This window comes from Carcharhinus amblyrhynchos, chromosome 18, assembly GCF_965287045.1.
Source record: "Carcharhinus amblyrhynchos chromosome 18, sCarAmb.v2.hapA, whole genome shotgun sequence".
NCBI classification, from domain to species: Eukaryota; Metazoa; Chordata; class Chondrichthyes; order Carcharhiniformes; family Carcharhinidae; genus Carcharhinus; species Carcharhinus amblyrhynchos.
In genome coordinates, this window is record NC_137341.1 from 7,284,937 (window position 1) to 7,298,370 (window position 13,434).

Sequence of the window (13,434 nt, forward strand, 5' to 3'; positions counted from 1 at the left end):
CTTTGGCTGATAAGTGACAGGTATCATTTGGGTCACACAAATGCCAAGTAATGGCCTTCTACAAGGAGAGAGACTCGGAACAGCTTTCCTTGGAATTCAGTGGCTTCATTGTCACTGAAATCCCCCATCATTAAAATCCTGGAGATTACTACTCACCAGAAACTTAACTAAACAAATCATATAAATACTATGGCTGCAGGAGCGCATCAGAGATAGTAATTCTGTAGCGAGCAATTCACCCCCAGATTCCTCAAACCCTACCCACCATCTACGAAACACAAGCCAGGAATGTAATGGAATAATTTCCATTTGCCTGGATGATTCCAGCTCCAATAACATTCAAGAAATTCAACACCATCCAGATAGATTGGCACCCTATCCCTTCCCTTCCTCCTCCATCAACACGGACAGCAATGTGGACCATAGACAAATTGCACTGCAGCAACTCAGCAAGACTCCTGTCACCTCCCAAACCCACCACCTCTACCACTTTGAAAACAATGGCAGCAGATGCATGGGGACACCACCACCTTCAAATTCTCTTTGAAATCATACATAACCTAATTTTCAATTTTATTGTCATTCTTTACTTTTGCTGATTTGATTTGATCTGATTTATTATTATCATATGTATTGAGATACAGTGAAAAGTATTGTTTCTTGTGTGCTTTAGACAAAGCATACTGTTCACGGAGAATACAGGGGAGAAGGGAAGAAGAGGGTGCAGAAAATAGTGTTGCAGTTACAGATAGGGTGTAGAGAAAGATCAGCTTAATCTAAGGTAAATCCATTCAGAAGTCTGACAGCAGCAGGGAAGAAGCTGTTTTTGAGTCAGATGGTACGTGACCTCAGACTTTTGTATTTTTATCCTGACGGAAGAAGGTGGAAGGGAGTATATCCAGGGTGCATGGGGTCCTTGATTATGCTGGCTGCTTTTCCGAGGCAGCGGGAAGCTTAGATGAAATCAGTGGATGGGAGACTAGTTTGCACGATGGGTTGGTTGGTTTGTGTTCAACCCCAACTGAAAAATACACGGCATTTTCTTTTGAAATGAAAAGTTCCATTTAGACCAAGTTACACACACACACCATAGCTATTCTCATGGTAACCGTTTGTAATCGTAGACCATGTGTGCATATTTCTGGGAGCAAATCTACACTGATGTACAAATTCTTCTGATCATAATTTTTGTCCTTCACCAGCATCTTTCAGTATCTTCAATGTCAGAAAAAAAAACAGCAGGAAACAACTGGGGCTTTTTCTCCTCTCGTCCACTTTTTGTTCTTTGTGACACGTTGACGATTTGTAATTTAAATAAATACCAGCAGATCTCCCATTGCTTTTACTCGCCGTCAGTCAGACAGTAGCTCTTTAATAACAGCAGGACATTAAGAACAATTTGCAGGAATGCAGAATTGGACGCTGTGTGCATAATTTTAATGCGTTGTAGATAAAATTGTAAACCTTACATTTTCTTAGCGTATTTCTGTGCGGTTTTCGAAGTGTTTTTCACACTTACAATGTCTGGCATTCTGAATAATGAGCATTTGATACTCTGTGGTTTTATGGTATGGTCTTTCCCCTACCATAAAACCATAGAAAGGTTACGATGCACAAAGAGACCATTTCAACTCATTGGCCGGAATTTTCCCGTCTTGCCCCGCCATGGGAATTGCGGTACACGGACCATGCCAAGGTGCTTTGACCTCTGGCTTTAGGATGAGCGAAGCTGGAAAATCCCACCCATCGTGTTTGTGAAAAGCAGAAGAATCTAGCTGCTCATTTTAATCCCATTTTCCAGCACCTGGTGTGTATCCTAGCAGGTTCCAGCATTTTAGGTACAGATCCAGGTACCTTCCAATGAGTTGGGTATTTCAGCCTCAAACACCAACTTATACAGTGAATTCCTCAGACCACCCTCAGGGTGAAAAGGTTTTCCTCATATTCCCTCTCATTCTTCTACCGATCTCCTTAAATCTATACCCCTTGGTAATGGACCCTCAGCTAGGGGAAACCTAAATCTTTACTGTCTACTCGGCCTGGGTCCCTCATAATTTAATACATAAATGTCCACCACTCAGCGATGTCGGCATCCCATGAACAAATAGAAAAAAAACTTCAAAAAACGAAAGACGCTGAAAATCAAATGCAGAAAGAAGATACAGATCAGAAGTAAAAGGAGTTGCCTGAAGGACATGCTAACATAACATACAATGGTTAAGATTCTCCGGCCTCCCAGCTGCATGTTTCCCGCCAGTGGGAGATGACTGTTGTTTGCTAGTGGCGGGATTCTCTGGTTACCCCCCGCCCCCCCCCCGCTGTCAATGAGAATTCCCATTGATGTCACCCCATGGTGGCGGGAGACTTATGGGCAGGGGTTCACTGCCGTGTGGGACCGGAGAGTACTGGCGACGTGAACGACCGGAGAGTTCCAGCCAATATATCACTGTTCAACCCAGAATCAAAAAGGAGGAAGTTTGCAGTTGAGAACAAGTGTTGACAGTGTATCCGCAAAGTATGTATATGGTTGGCACGTGATCACTGGAAGTAATTTGCCATGAAGAAAGGGTAATTTTTCATTAATCTATTTAAAAGACTGAATCATGAGTCAGAGGTTGTGAAGGAATGTGAGCGTTAACTCAGAATTGTAATTATTACAGGAGAGTTTTATATGAAGCTCTTTCATTTAATTTCTTTTGAAAGCCTGACATTTGCTTCTCTCAGTAAAATTGTTTTCTCTGTGCAACTCACTCTATGAATGGCAAAGCAAGTATATATCGAAAAGCATACTGAAATGTTAGTTCACATGTAAGATGTTATGTGTGAACAGTGGAAGTATGCTCGCATATTCATTCCATAGAGCACAAAGCACAATTATAGATTGCAATCACAAGGAGGGTCCACATTTCCATCTGGTAGATAATTCACGAATTGTGTCATTCATGTGACATTTGAGAGACTGATGTAAATGGTAATGTGCATCGGACTTGATGTTCCAAAGCCACAGATAGTAGAAAACTCAAGGGATGAACTTTAGTAAAACTCCTTACTGAATCCACTGCTCTTACCATACAAATAAAAGCACAATTTTGCTCTTAGTTTGTTTTTACATGTTTCTGCTGCCAGTTTTCTCCCCTTTTGAAGTGTTCCTTTTTTTTCAATTCATTCGTGGGACACGGGTGTTGCTGGCAGTCAACATTTATTGCCCATGCCTAGTTACCCTTCAGAAGAAGGTGGTGAGCTGCCTTCTTGAAACTCAAAAGGTCCACATGCTGTGGGTTGACCCACAATGCTGTTATGGAGGGAATTCCAGCATTTTGACCCAGAGAGTGCGAAGGAATGGTGATATATTTCCAACTCAGAATGGTGAGTGGCTTGGAGGGGAGCTTGCAGGTGATGGTGTTCCCATGTATCTGTTGCAATTGTCCTTCAAGATGGAAGTAACTATGAGTTTGGAAGGTGCTGCCTAAGGATTTTTGGTGAATTTCTGCAGTGCACATTGTCCTGTTTTTTGTGTACAGGACATACCTGGGCAATTTTCCACATTGTTGGGTAGATGCCAGTGTTGTAACTGTGCTGGAAAAGCTTGGCTAGGGGAGTGGCAAGCTCTGGAGCACATGTCTTCATTGTTGGCGTGTTGTCAGGGCTTTGCAGTATCCAGTGCCTCCAACCATTTCTTGATAGTCAAATTGGCTGGAGACTGGCATCTGAGATACTGAAGATCACTGGAGGAGGCCGAGATGGATCATCCACTTGGCACTCCTGGCTGAAGACTTCTGCGAATGTTAGATTGCATCACATGGGTACAGACTGCTGTTAAATATCTCACACTCAAGTGCATATTATTTGAATGTGAAGTTTAACCGTGAGTTGCAGTTGGTGATAACAGCTGAGGATTATTCAGTTTTATTGACTAATGCTTACCCCATGCTCAATTCCAGCAGGGGTCACTGGATACTAATAACTTTCGCTCACCAGTTAGGCATGAAACAACCATTGTTAATTTACAACGCACAGTCTTATAGAGCCTTTCAGTTTCATGGCTGCCAGGCAGTGTCTGGAATCAATCTGATGCAAAAACCCACATTGGCTAGGACAAACACCCACCCTGGTCCTCTGGTTTCTCCGGGTCCAGTGATTCCCCCCTTAAAGGGGCTGGCCACCATATCCCTCCCCCTCCAAATCCTTTGGTTCAATGATAGAAGTTAAAATATAATCCCCAATAAATTAAACATTCAATCCATTCAACCAGTCCATCATAGAGTTAGTCTCTCTGGTGGTTTCTGCAGAGCGGCACAACTACCAACTTGGGTGCGCCTGCTGGGCTACTTTTAACAGAAACCTCCTATCTCCTCAGGCACTGACAACTCGGCCTCATCCATTTCTGTGGTGACTACAGGCTCTTGGACAACCAGCAACATTTCCTGCTGGCAATATGGTTTCAGGCTAGCATGGGCTGCTGGGACAACTCTCATCCACGTACGTGGTCCAGATGTTTCCTGAAACTCTATTTTGTAGATTCATTTTGCGAGATAGCGATCCTTTCTTGGCTCCTGGGACCCAGCTTGGTCCGCTTCCAAAATCTCTTACGTAAACTGGTTCACCTATTGCTGCTTTGTCTGACTTGTGGTTTTCCTTCTGACTGGCCTCTACCCTCCCCAGCAAATGTGCAGACATAAGACACTGGCCCATCAATAATTCCACTAGCAGCACTTATGTTGTAGCGTGCAGCATTGTCCAGTATCCAGAAGAAGTTGAGACATTCTGGTCTGGTTTCTAGAGTAAAAAGTCTGACAACACCAGGTTTTAGTCCAACCTATTTTCTAGAGTCATGCCAGATTGCTTTTTAAGACCTGCCTTGAAGGTTTGGACTGCTCGTTCGGTCATTCCATTGGATGCTAATTGGTATGGCACATTTCTGATATTCTTTATACCATTCGTGGAGGTGAAATGCTGAAATTCCGCACTGTTGAAGGTCATTCCGTTATCCAACATGATTACTTCAGGTATCCCATAGGATGCAAAACACTGACGCAGTTTCTAAACTGTGGCACGCAATGCCGTAGATTTCATTTCAACCACTTGCATCCTCTTAGGCATCTATTCAGGAGCAATATCATTGTGCTCAAAGTTGGTCCACATATTAATGTGGAGACACATTCATGACTGACTAGGCCATTGCCAAGAATGTCAAGGGACTTCAGGCAACTTTTGTTGCAACTGGCACTGATTGCAGTGCTTCGCTAACCTCTCAATGACAGCATCAATACCAGGCCAATCATAACCCGTGGCAAGCGTCTTCATTTTTGACACACCTGCATGGGCACTATGTCATTCAACCAAAAGCAATGCTCTTTCTGGTACCAAGACGACTGCTCTTGCTTCCCAAAGTATGATGCCATCTTCACAACTTAATTCATCTTTCCAAATACAATATGGCTGCTTCACTTCAGACAATGGCTCATTAGTCCATCCTGTCCATTCTATGCTTCAGTTTGGACAAAGGTGAGTTTCTGCTGGTCCAATACTTAATTTGCTGCACCAAAACTGGCAGTGTATCCAAGAAATTTAGCAGCATCTCAATTTCCTGCGGTGCTGGATGTGTGCGACACTTTCAGGCAATGGTAGGTAACTCAGTTCACCCGCATTTGCTATATTTGTTTTCACGTGGAGATGCCGGCGTTGGACTCTGGTAAGCACTTTAAGAAGTTTCACAACATCAGGTTAAAGTCCAACAGGTTTATTTGGTAGCATAAGCCATAAGCTTTTGGAGTACTGCCCCTTCATCAGGTGAGTGGGATTTCTGTTCACAAACAGGGCATATATGGATACAAACTGAATTTACAAGATAATGATTGGCGTGTGAGTTCTCCGAGGCAGCCTTCACAACACGTGACAATGCAGAATTGCTGAGCAAAAACTGATAGCCAAGTTCCGCACACATGAGGACAGCCTCAACCAGGATCTTGGGTTCATGTCACACTCCCTGTAACCTCCACAACTTGCCTGGGCTTGCAAAATCTCTTTAACTGTCCTTGCTGGAGACAATGCACATCTCTTTAACCTGTGCTTCATGCCACCTCCACTCACATTGTCTGTACCTTTAAGACTTGATTACCTGTAAAGACTCGTATTCCAACCATTATCTTGTAAATTGAGTTTATATCTATATATGCCCATTTGTGAACAGAACTCCCACTCACCTGATGAAGAGGCAGTGCTCCAAAAGCTTGTGGCTTGTGCTACTAAATAAACCTGTTGGATTTTAACATGGTGTTGTGAGACTTCTTGTTGTAACTTTTATTCATATGCTGATAAGATTAACGCTCAATACTGTATTGTTGCTGACACAATTGGTGGAATGGCCTTGCTACCTTAAAAAGATCCAAATGTGGTCCATTACAATGATAAAATGCCTTCCAAAAACACACTGGTGGAAATTCTTCACTCCAAACGTGACAGCTAACCTTTTTCAATCTGGAATAGCCTTTTTCAGTCCTGATATAGTCCTGGAGCAATATTCTTTAGCTGGTTCAGACCCATCATCCATTTAATGACATCAAACCGCACCATCACCATAAGGAGAGGTGTCACAAGTTATCATTAATTCTCTGGATGCGTTGAAGTGCACCAATAAACAAAAATATAATAATGGTTGTACTTTGTTAAAAGCTTCTCTGAGGTTTCCTCTAGAACCACCGCTGGTGCTTCTTCAGTAACACAAGTTTGGAGGCCAACAATGTCAACAAATCTGGCAGGAACCACCCATAATGATTCACCATTCCTAAGAAGGACAATCTCAGATATGTTTCTGGGGGGCCTCCTTTACTTCTGCAATCTTATCTCTCATTGGGTGAACCCCTTGTAAATCTACCCGGTAACCCACGGTAAACCACTTCATTGGCCTGAAAAGTACATTTCTCCTTCTTGAGGTGAATACCAGCCTCTTGAAATATTCTTAGCACCTCTTCCAAGTTAGCAAGGGGCTCGACTTCTGTTGAACCTGTTATCAATACATCATCTAGATATTCTATTACACGTGGCATTCCTTGTAACAAACTTTATCATATTCCACAGAACAGTGGACAAGCTAAATGCACACTCAATGGTGTATACGGAAGTAATCCCTTTTGTGTGTTAATTATAACTTCAGAAAACATCATTCAACTCAAGGTGCTGATAAGCATAGCTGACATCTAACTTCATATAAGATTGGTGCTGCCTGTAGATCTACGTGGATCTTCACCTGCAGGCCTTTATAACTTCCCCAGACTCATTGCAAAATACATCTTTGTACTTTATTGATTCTAGTAGGCCACCTTTTCAATATGAAAAATTTTTGTCCTGTTTAATTTAATTTCTTTGAGCCAGTCATGGCCCAATAGGCTCCATCCTCAGCTGCGTACAACTACGAGTGGGAGTTGGCCTGCTTGCAATACCCGTAATCTTGATGGCCTTTCATGTATAGAGCATCAATGTACTGCTGTAATCCTTAAACCCAAAGGCTGAAGTCCTTCTCACAAGTTACTGTATGTGTGTTCCCCTGTTATGGGAGAGGTCGCTCTGCTGTGTACTTCCATTTTTTTATGTTTACCATTAACCTAAAGCATTACTGTGATGGGGGTTACCTTGCAGGCTTTCATGTCGTTCAGAGTGAATGAACCAGTCATTTGTGGGGAAATCTTCTAATCTGTATTTGCCATGTACTTCTGCCTTCAGCACTGAGCAGGTTTGGCTTGCTCTTAACACCAGTGCATCGAGTGCCCCTTCCAGTGGCATGAATAGCATTCTGCTTCCTTAAATCTCCAAGCTTCTGGGCAGTGATTACCCCTGTACCAGTAACACGCTGCTTTCATCCTTGGTGTTGCATTCACCCTCCTAAATCTTCTGACTCTCTTGCTACATTTGCTTCTCAATTAAAACTAGTGTCTTCACTTTTGGCACCACTGCTGCCTGGAGTTTCCCATCCTAACTGATGCCATTTTGCACATTCTGAAGCATCTGTGCACCCTTCTCAGCACTCTCCACCTATCTAGCGCTATCTCCAGCAAAGTTGATATCTGCCCCCTTTAACAGTTTTCTCCGGATGGCCACATTGTTGAATCAAAAGACGAAGCAACCTCTCAGCATGTCGTTCAGGATGGCCCCAAAGTCGTAGTACTCTGTAATTTGCCTTAGCTTTGTAATGTAAATTGTAGTGGTCTGTCCTGAGGCTCTCCCCTTGGAATTAAACTTAAAAAGCTGCAGGATGACTGAGGGCTTTGGGTGATAGTGTGCCTTCAGTAAATCTACTGTTTCCGTGAATGAACTTGAATCAGGCACATTCAGGGATGTAAGGCTACAGATTAGAGTGGCCGAGGTCCCATACATGCTTAAGAGGACTGTTGCCTTCTTCTTCTCCCCTATTCCACTGGCCATAAAATAATAATCTAGACGTTCTACATACTGTGTCCAATCCTCTGTGGAGGGGTCAAAGGATCTAATTGAACAGAGGCATTTTCCTGCAGCTCACTTCTGTTTTGCAACCTGACTTTGACCTCAATGGGTTATATACTCTCAGTCTTGGGACCACTGCCAAGGGGCTGTGCCAGAGGACAGTGCCAGGCATGTCCTTCTTCCCTCGCTGCCCATACTTTGCGCCCCCCAGCGAGTTCCCCTTTTATAGCTGCTCATTTTGCTGAAGCTCTTATAAACATTACATTGACGAAGGGTTGCCCCTTTCCTAGGGAGAACACATGGCGGGTAGCCCTCTAAATACATTTAAATCTCAGAGTGAGATCTCGCCGCTGAGATTCACGTTCCAGTGGTATTATGGGATTTTCTGCTGACAGTGCCATTTGCGCCTGGGGTGAATGCCAGCTGAAAGTTCTCCAAATATGTCTTAAACTAACCAGAATATTCTCAATTATCATCAAAATGATGAAAGGTGCCAGCAACAGTGCTATATTGGCACTTAGTCAGCAACAATCTGCTCACTGATGCTCAATTTGGGTTCTGCAAGAAGCACTTTATTCTACACCTCATTATTACAGCCTTGGTTCAAACACGGCCAATGAATTACAGAGGTGGGGTGAGCATGGTTGCCCTTGACATCAAAACAGCATTTGACCAAGTGTTGCATCAAGGAGCCCTTGCAAATTGAAGTTAATGGAAATCCAGGGGAAGATTGGAGTCATACTCTGCACGAAAGAAAATGATTATGGTTGTTAAAAAGCCACCATCTCAGGGCCAGGACATTGCTGCTGGTGTTCCTCAGAATAGGGTCCCAGGCCCAACCATCTTTGGCTTCTTCATCAATGTGGGCAGGATTCTCAGTGAGTACTTTTGAGTCTGTCTTCACTATGGAGAGGGATAATGCAGACTTTTAGTTACAGAAGACAAGTGTGAAATATTAGATACAATAAACATAATGAAGAAGGAGGAGGTGCTTGTGGGACTGACTTTCTTCATAAATCAGGGCCAGTTGAATTGTGTCTCAGGCTTTTAAAGGAAGCCAAGGGAAAAAACAGCAGATGCTCTGAGGATCATTTTCCAATCTTCACTGGATGCAGGCGAGGGACTAGAGGATTAGAGGGCTGCATATATTATAACATTATTTAAAAAGGATGCGAAGGATCGGCCAGTATATTTATAGACCAGTCAGCTTGACTTCAGTGGTGGGCAGATTATTGGAATCAATTCTGAGAGACCAGTTAAACTGTCACTTGGAAAGGCATGGATAGATCAGGGATAGTTTTGTTGAGGGGAGATAATGTCTAACTAGCTTAATCAAGCATTTCAGGAAGTAACAAGAATGATTGATGAGCGTAGTGAAGTGAATGTTGCCTCCATGGATTTCAGTGGGACAACTGACAAGACCCCACATGACAGACTGGCCAGAAAAATGGGATCTCGTTGGATACAGGGAAAGTGGAAAGTTGGATCCAAAGTTGGCTCAACGATGTGAAACAAAGAGTGATAGGGGTTGAATATTTTTGTGAAAGGAATATCAATTTCCAGTGGTGTTCCACAGGCACTGGGTATTAGGGCCCTTGCTGTTTCTTGTACATATTCATGATTTAGACTGAAATATTTGGGAAATTTGCAGACGACAGTTACATTGGCTGTGTAGTTGACAATGAAGAGGATAGCTGTCAACTCCAAAATGTTACCAATGGTTTGGTTGAGTGGGTGGAAAAGTGGCGAATGGAATTCAGTCCAGCAAAGTGTGAGGTAATGCATTTGGAATGGACAAATAAAGTAAGGAAGTACTGAATAGATGGGAAGACATTGAGAGGAGTTGAGGAAATGAGAGACCATGGAATGCATGTTCGCAGATCCCTGAAGGTGGCAGGACAGGTGGATATGGTAGTCAAGTATGTGGAATGCTTTTCTTTATTAGACAAAGTATTGAATAGGAAAGGAGGGATGTAATGCTCGAATTGTATAAAACACTGGTTATGCCACAGCTGGGATTTTGTGTGCAGTTCTGGTCACCACATTACAGGAAGGACATAATTGCTCTGAAGAGAGTGCAGAGGAGATGTACAAGAATGTTGCCAGGGCTTGAAAATTGCAGCTGTGAGGAGAGATTGGACAGACTGGGGTTGTTCTTTAAAATGGAGGAGGCTGAGGCATCACCAAGTTGAAGTTTACAATTTCATGAGGGGCCTCGACTTGGTAGACAGGAAAGGTTTGTTTCCTCTAACTGAGAGGTCAGTTACCAGGGGGCGCAGATTGAAAATGATTGGTAGAAGGATTAGAGAAGACATGAGGAAAAGCTTTTTGACCCGGAGGGTGATAGGCGTCTGGAATTCACTGCCTAAGTTGCTGGTTGAGGCGGAAATGCTCACTCATTTAAAAGCCAGCTGGATCTGCGTCTGAAATCCTGGAACTGGCAAGACCAAGACCGGGTTCTGGAACGTGAGATTACAATGAGCACCTAGTTTATTTCTTTCCTCTTGTTTGACTGTTCAGACACAGTGGAATGAATAGCCTCTTTCTGCACCATAACTTTTTTTATGATTCTGTGACCTCCTTGAAACGTAAGGTTGGAAGTGGGGATGCTGGCTGATGGTTGCAGTGTTCAGTACCATTTGCAGTTCTTTGGGTGTTGAAGCTCTCCGTGCCTGCACGCAGCAAGATCTGGACAGCAGTCAGACTTAGACCGATAAATGGCAAGTAACATTAATACCATACAATTGCCAGGCAATGACCGTGTCCAACAAGAGAAAATCTAACCAACAGTCCTTGACATTCAATAGCATTATCGTCACTAAATACTTCAAATATCATCATTCTGGGGGTTACCATTGACCATAAACTGAACGGGACCAGCCATTTAAGTAAGTGCTGTGGCTGCAAGAACAGGGAATTCTGCGGTGCATAACACACCCACTGACTCCCCACAATATGTCCGTACAAGACACGAGTCAGGAATGTCTTGGATGAGCGTGGCTGCAACAGCTCAAGAAGTTCGGCACCATCCTAAACAAAGCAGCCCACTTGATCAGCACCCCATCCACCACTTTAAATATTCATTCCCTCCATTATCAGCACATAGTGGCAGCAATGTTTACTATCCACAAAGTGCAGTGCAACCACTCACCAAGACTGCTTTGACTACACCTTTCAAACCACAACCTGAGGACAAAAGCAGACATGTGGACACACGATCGATTGCAATTTCCCTACTAAGCCACACAGCACCCTGACTTGGAACTATTATCACCATTGCTCAACTGTTTGTTTCATCATTAGCCATTGTCCACTAAGGTCTGTGGGCATTTCTGTTCACTGCAATTCTACGTGTTGCTGTAATTCCTCCCTCCAACAGGTTTCTGATGTTGTCCACCCATTCAGTCTTTCTCCTACCCGGCCTGTTTAGTTAATTTCAACATTTAAGACATTTGAACAGGTACAGGGATGAGAAAGGTTGAGAGGGATATGGGCCAAATGCAGGCAAATATTCAGTTTAGGAAACCTGGTTGGTATGGACAGTTTGAGCTGAAGGGCCTGTTTCTGTACTGTATATCTCTATGACTCTGTGACTCCAGTCCTATTATTTCATTTTGTACTGTCAACAACACCCAACCCCACCTTTCCCATCATTGGACTTTCTCCATGGCTGCTTCTTCACTCAGCTTCTTCCCTGAGACTCCAGTTATCCTGTGGACAAATTAATTGGCTTTTGCTGATTCTAAGGATCCTTTGCTGGAGCCACATTTCAAAGAGCTGCAATCCTCTTCTTATCAGTTTTATTGAGGATTCAGCTCCAGTGCCCATGCAGTGCAGTGCACCACACCAGGTATTTTGCAAGCTGCTCTTTCAGGTTCAGGCTGTGGTTGGATGCCCTCCATAGTTCATTCAGCTGTTGAGTTGTAGAATGGGCAATTACTAGTCTTGCCTTGATTTCAATGCTGTTTTCAGCGCATCTCAACATCTTTCTGGACACCAATCCACCCATGTTTGCTTGTTAAAATTCAGCCCAATGTTTTTAACCTTAACAAAGTGAGAGGTCACAAACACTAGGTTATGGCCCAAGATTATTTGAAAGCACAAGCTTTGGGAGGGCTGCTCCTTTGTCAGGTCATCTAACCTTAACGATAGAGCTGTATCACTATTTTGTTAGTTAAGCCAAGGTTGTTTATCAGAATTGGCAGAATAGTACAAGCCCAAGGTCACAACCATGGATAATGATTTTTCAATACAACATCAAAGAAAGACAAAAAGCCTCAGGGCAACTTGTACTTTCTGTTCAGTTACGAAGAGTTATGCTAAGATGAATAGACAGTGATACTGATCCAGAAGACGAAAAATGCAAACTTGGGACAAAACAAATAAAACTAATTATTAATAAATATGAACACGCTGAGTTATGTCAAAGAGCAGGGAAATGGGACCAATTGGATAGTTCTTACAAAGAACTAACACAGCAGGAAAACTACAGCTCAAGGCATCTCACCCTTGTGTTTCGTCTGTCCCTCACACACACAGGATTTGTCTATATGGCTGGAAATCTTCAGCAGTCGAGGCCGTGGGAAAAATGCCTTTGAGCTCATTTCTAGGCATAATTCTTCGAAAAGTGTGATGCTGTAGATATAGAAACAAAGTTCGTTAATTGCGTTGAGCAGTGAATCTCTTGTAATATTGAACACGGAGTGAGTATAGTTTTCAGGTGACATGTTGGAAGCCAGAGGATAGTTGAACCAGAGCACACAGATATGATTCAATCCCCCCTGATTTAAGGTCATGCATTATGTCCCTAGTTTTGTGGTTCCACTATAAATAACTATGTCCATACTTAAAATGGAAACTGCTCATGTGGACTTGTCAGGCTGTAATTAAACTTCATAGCGTTGGTGATGTGATCGTGCTTCCGCTGTTATGAATGTAGGTGTAGGAATATATAATGGAGAATGTTGATAATAACAGAAGATGCAGACAGATGTGAAA

The 13,434-nt window shown here is 43.0% G+C and overlaps 1 protein-coding gene across 1 annotated transcript in view; it reads left to right on the top strand.

The window, feature by feature from the left end:
* The window catches only part of pemt (phosphatidylethanolamine N-methyltransferase), a 107,374-nt gene that overhangs the window by 51,245 nt on the left and 42,695 nt on the right, over positions 1-13,434 (top strand). The gene's annotated exons all lie outside the window — the stretch shown is intronic.